Genomic DNA, 6000 nt, shown 5'->3' on the forward strand with positions numbered 1-6000 from the left:
AAGAAAAGCAAAGCAAAGCTAAGCAAAGAATAAAATGTTTTGAGAAAAAATAAATAATCGCTAATTCTGACTAAAGATCTAAGTTAAAAGATTAAAGTTATAATTAATCCAAAGAAGAATAAGAACGGTTCAAAAATAAAAAGCAAGTGCTCAACTAAGCGTGAAACAGACTTAAAGAACTGTTAATAGAAAATATATGCAATGAAAAATAAATTGATGTAAGCCTAAGATTGTAATCGAGAAACTTAAATAACAATTTAATTTAAATGTATATTTCACATATTAATTCATCTATGTATATATTATACATTTAACGTTGAAATATTAAAAAAATTAAATTCCAATTTAAAATTGTGCGTTATTTGGAGTGCTCACTGTAGTATAGATTTGCACGCTTTCTTCTCAACTTAGTCAGAGACTTTCGTCTTTCAAAAGCTAATTCTGTGTCTGCGGCACCTTAGCACATTTTTCACATCTTTTGAGTTCACGATCAACCTCAAGAGTGAATGATGATGATGATCATGAAGAGAAAAAGAGACATAAAGAGACGGAAACAGAGAGCGAAAGACTTTAAGAACCTGTGGATCATATTTGTGATGGAAAAGAAAGACGGAAAGACAGCGAGACGAAGAAACGACAGTAAAAATTGTGTCGGACCAAACGACTTAGCCAAAAACTCAATTGCCGCTAATGATGCCAAAGATGCTGGGAACACAGAACGCTGGGAAGAAGACGAGGGGGAAAGGGGAAGGGGAAGGGAAGGCCAACACATTTTGACTTTCATTTCTTTATACAGTTAGACACTTTTATTGTGTTTTACATTACTTGTGCGGAGCTCCTTTTTGTTTGTGTTTTGTCTGCTTCCCTTCGTTTTGGCTCCTCTCGCATTTGACTGTCTGTTTACTTGTATTTTCTTCTGTTTATTTGAACTTTTCTTCAATTTCTATTTTTACCAAACAACGATAACAACTTCTATGTATGCAATGTGCGATATTTTGCCTCAACTTGACTTTGACTCAAACTCAACTCAACTCGACTCACAACTCGCAACTCGACTTGAACTGAAACTCAAGTCCAACTGCTTTTCAGCCCCTTTTGTGTGTGTGTGCCCTTTGTTTTTCTTCTACGCATTTTCCACATCTTAAGATTCCTTTCTTTGCTTTGCTAGTTGCCATTTTCCCCCTCGCTTGTTTTTTTTGCAACTTCAACTTGGGTTTCGAAAAGTTCTGCGACAGAGCTGGGATTAAAGCAATAGTTGGACTCTTTTTATAACCAATTTTTTTTTTGTTTTTTTGCGTGCATTTGCCTCTACACAAAGGCGACTACAAATTGCCTTAGATTAGAGGAGTCGTGACTGTAACAGTAAAAATCAAGTTAAGGCCACTAAAAATAATCACAATCAAGTAAATCGACAAACAGCGAACGCTGCCCAGAATGCTGAAAGCTGAATTAAAAACTCCAAAACTCCAAACAAAATGACAATGAAAATGAGACGGCGAATGCGAATGAGAGTTATGTTAAGACGAGAATAATACTAAAAGGGCAGTTTACTTAATTTGATTATGAAAATTGGGCATTAATTTAAATTGTTTAGGGCTTGTTTTCTGGTTCAACAAAAGTTGTCCAAGTAGTTTGTTTATTCGTAATTTAGGCAGCCGAAAGAATGGTGGAGATAGATAAATATCTTTAGCTATCTTAGATGTCAAAAACTAGTTTTTTGTTTAATTAACATTTTTATGGAATTTCTGTGAGCCTAAGACTTAATTCTAAAATATAAAAGAATTGCATTAAATTAATATCTGACTTATTTTCTTATTTACAAAAAATATACTATTTTTTCGGAATTAATTCATCATTTCCAAAAAATTATGAAACTCGAAGATTTTATTCCAAAACAAGAATGCATTTCATTGACTTTGAAAACATATTTAAGAATCAAATATGTAAATTATATGCAAAATAAGAATTTGCAGTTTTAGGAAAATTCCATCACATATAGAATCTTTTATCCTTATGTGTTCAATACTCATAGTATATTTTTTTTTAATAAAGTGGAGTATTAAGAAAAATCCAACAAATATAGAATCTTTTATTCTTATATGTCAAATATTCGTCAACTAGATTCATTATAATAAAAATTCTATAAAATTGTGAAAAGTGTTGAAGAATTTTTCAGATTAACTTCGAAAGAGCCAAATAATTATATTTAATAAATATTGATCCAACACACGATTTTTTCTAATTATTAATTAATAAATCAAGAAGATTTCTTTCAAATTAAATAATTTTGTCAGCAAACTGAACTCTCGCAATATTGAAACTTAATATTGCCAGTGTCTAGTTTATAAATATTTCCAAAATTAAAAAGATTTAAGTTGTGCATATCCGAGAAAAATAATTGTTAGCCAAAAACAAAATTAAGTAATTACTTGGCAACCTAATAAAGTAATTATTATTTGAGGAAGTCAACGAAATAATTATAAAAGTAGTTTAAATACGATTACTTCTTCCAAGCAAACAAATTGATTAAATTAGAAAATAATGATGTTCAAGTGTGTTATTCTAATATAAACTGGCATCATTTCAATTATTATATACATTTTTTAATTTGATATTAAAGCCAAAAAATTTGTATCATTTCAATTACTGCATTTTAGTCAATTTCAAATTAAAGCCAAAATTAAAAATCGTTTAGCAGACAAAAAAAAGTTTTTTTTTTTTGGAAATGTCATGCTAATTAAATTGCTTATCAAACTTTAAGTGAAATGCGACAAAACCGAAAAAAACGTTTAACAGATCCTAAAAGAGGCATAAAGACCAGCTGAATAAAATATCATCAAACAGTGTGTTCTACACACTCTCTGTTCGTCTGCCCCCTGCATTTGCTTTTGTTGTATGCCACAAGCAAAACAATGTGCCACGTTTTTCGCACAATGCTTTTCGGCAAAACCCACTTTGGTTTATATTTTCTTTTTTTGTTGTTGTTGTTGTCGGGGCTATGGCACCGATTTTGGTTAACGTTTATTGTTATACAAGTGGCGGTGTCGCCATGCCACATGGCCCTGCCACATGCCTCATTCCTCTCGCTTGCTTATCGAAAAACGAAGCAAAATTCAGTTTGCAGCCCTCGCAGACACTTGTGCATATTAATTGCTTATTGAGAGAAGTAAAAAGAAGGAGCCCAAAGGGGGGAGTGCTGCTTGTATTCTGTTTTTAACAAATGGAAAATAAAAGAAGAAGAAGGAAAAAATCCAGAGGAGGACAAAAACCTGTGCATTATTTTTGTGCTCTCTCACTCTCTCTTGCTCTCTTGCTCTGGGTGTGTTTTCATCTCGCCTTTATTTTTTTTTTGTGGCCTTTGCTTTGTTGTTGTTTTATCAGTTTTCAATCACTCAATCTGCAGTGGCAGCCAGAGAGAGACAGGGCGAGGGTGGGTTGGCAATCGGTACGAACAACAGCAGTTCAGAAGTTCAGCTGGCATTCATTCATTCATTTATTCACTTCATTCATGCACTGTGCTCACCTGTGTTGTCGTTGTTGTCGATGTTGTTGTTGCTATTGCTGCTGTTCGTTGTTGTGGCTGATGCTGTTGTTGTTTTTGTTGTTTTTGTCACTGGCTTGTCGAAACAAGCGTTTTCCTGCCTCGGGTTCAAAAGGGTTTTCGGTTTGGGCCTCAGTTCTTATTATTATTATTTTTTTTTTATTCACAGGGTCGCTTTTTGTAGTTGCAGTTGTTGTTGTTGGTGTTGTTGCTGCTTCCACTTGTGCGCTTTTATTGCCGCTTGGCCCTTTTCTGGTTGACAAAACGCAAGCGAATAAAATTCTCTTTTTTTTCTCCTTGCTTTATTTTTATTTTTTTTAATTTTTTACGAGCATTTTTTTGTTGTATTTTTGGTTTTTTCGTGTGTTGTCGGTTTTTTTTTATTTGGCGCGCGCGTTTTTTGAAATTTTTATGCGGTTTGCGTGTGTTTTTGGCTTTATAATTTTCACGTTATTGTTGCTATTGCTGATGATTTTCTTGTGGCGGCTCTGCACGTGCTATTATTTTTTTCGTTGCTGTTTATGGCAACCTGTTTGACCAAAAGAATGTAAAATATTTTTTTGAGTTTAACCAACAGAGAACAATGCCAATGGGCAAATACCAAAAACAATAAATTGGCCAATATGCAAATTGTGTGCTAATTAAAATATGACTTGGCCAAAACTTTTAATTGTATTTTCGAGTCTTCAATGGCAAATTATTGAGGTCCAAAATATAGTAAATTTATCAAAGGTATGTATTTCGAATTTTCAATCAAATTATGAAAGTTATCAAAATAAATCTTCCAAGAATATTTATTTTTGAGCAAGTTATTTCTTAAAAATGTAAAAATGAATGTTATTATTTTTATAAAGCACTTTTAAATTACAAGAAACTTTTGTTTCCAAATTTTGTTTTGTCTTTCAAGAATATTTTTACTAATAATCACTTTTAATTTTTTTGAAATTCGTATATTTACATTTAAATATGATATAATTATAAATCCTTATCATTCAAATTTAGTTTGGTGTTTCGATTGGACTTTAATTAATGTTTATAGCCACGAATGAGAAAAAAAAACTAACAGATACTAAGCGATGGATGGAATAACGTCAAAATATCAACAATCGAATTAATTAACGGTTTTTTGGTTTCGGTACAAGAAGTCGGTCAATTTATTTACGGAGAGAAGTTACGAGTTACCAGACTGAGTTGCTTTCAATTTAATTAAGCATTTTTAAAGCCAGACTTCAGACCGTTGATAGCAAATGTGGAGAGTTCTCCAACTCCAAGATGCATAAAGCGAGAGCGAGATAGAGAGAGAGGTGGAGAGCAACTAAAATATGTCTGGAGTCGCCAAGTGGCTTTCTAAACACCCAGATCCCAACACACGCTTCGTTGGCCAGCGAGCGACGTGAGGAGAAAAAGCAGAAGAACAGAAGAAGTGATAGAAGAGAAGTTGAAGCTGAAGCTGAAGCTGAAGCAGCAGCTGTAAAGGTGTCAGCACTCGAGAATGAACAAGAGCAGCACCAAAGCACAAGAACAACAATCGACGGCAGAAATACTAGATGAGAACTTGCTAACCGCTAACGGTAAACAAAGCAAGCAAAAAGAGCGCAGTCCACAGTTGGGCATGCACGACTAGCAGTTGCCTGTTGTAACATTAATGCAAAGAATATGCACCACTTTAGCGCGTAGAGTATTAAAAGTGTAACAGACAGTGTTGCAGTGAAAGAGATGAGTGAGGGAGACAGAGCTAGTGGGGATCCAAGCGACGTCACGCGGCGCGCGCTTTAAATTCTTGCATGCCAGCCAATTAACAGAACCGAGTATCGAGTTTATGTATTTTCTATCGGGCATCGAGCTCAAATCAAGTGTTTAAAATATGTATGCATGGTACACATAAAAACTGGTTTTTGTTTTTTGTAAATTTAAGCAGGACTCTAGTGCTTAGAAGATTAGAGAAAAATAGAGAGAGACACAGAGAGAGAGAGCGGAAGAGCAGCGAACGCGGCGCTCAAGGAATGTGTCAAAGTGTTAAATGTAAATAAAAACAAAGCAAACACACACACACAGAGTACAGACAGACGCGCTTAACACTCACACACACGCGCGTGCTTTGCAAGCACAACAATGCGATAAGACACTCACGTTAGAAACCGTTGCAAAAGTTGCCGCTACGTTGCGACGCGCTCAAACCTTAGCAGGTGACTGAGACAAGCGCCAACAAGCCTCAAGCCAAGAACTGAAATAACACAAACAACAGCGCTGCTGCCGCTGCTGCTGCAGCCGCAGTCCGTATTAACAGCGACCGCATGAGCCGAGCTCGTCATGTTAGATGCGAGCCGAAGTTGAAGCAGCGACGCGACGTCGTCTGTTAACTTAACAGTTGCGTTGGGTGTGCGGGTGTTGGCGTTAATCTGACTGTTAACTTACAGTCCGCTGTTAAATAGACATTTTGAAGTTTTTGAATCGTTTTG

The 6000-nt window shown here is 35.0% G+C and overlaps 1 protein-coding gene across 2 annotated transcripts in view; it reads right to left on the reverse strand.

Moving 5' to 3' along the window:
- Window positions 1–5763, reverse strand: part of LOC117563800 (leucine-rich repeat and fibronectin type-III domain-containing protein 3) — a 76657-nt gene extending 70894 nt beyond the window's left edge. Inside the window, exons 1-2 of one of the 2 annotated variants that reach the window (XM_052003051.1) lie at window positions 5672–5763; window positions 3524–4070 (exon numbers count right to left, since the gene is read on the reverse strand). The gene's annotated coding sequence lies outside the window, so the exon portion shown is untranslated. Of the gene's footprint in view, window positions 1–3523; window positions 4071–5671 lie in introns of those variants that run through there. The other variant, XM_052003052.1, reaches the window with a different exon arrangement.
- Between the last annotated feature and the right edge of the window lie 237 nt (window positions 5764–6000).

This window comes from Drosophila albomicans, chromosome 2L (genome assembly GCF_009650485.2).
Source record: "Drosophila albomicans strain 15112-1751.03 chromosome 2L, ASM965048v2, whole genome shotgun sequence".
In the NCBI taxonomy this organism is placed as follows: domain Eukaryota; kingdom Metazoa; phylum Arthropoda; class Insecta; order Diptera; family Drosophilidae; genus Drosophila; species Drosophila albomicans.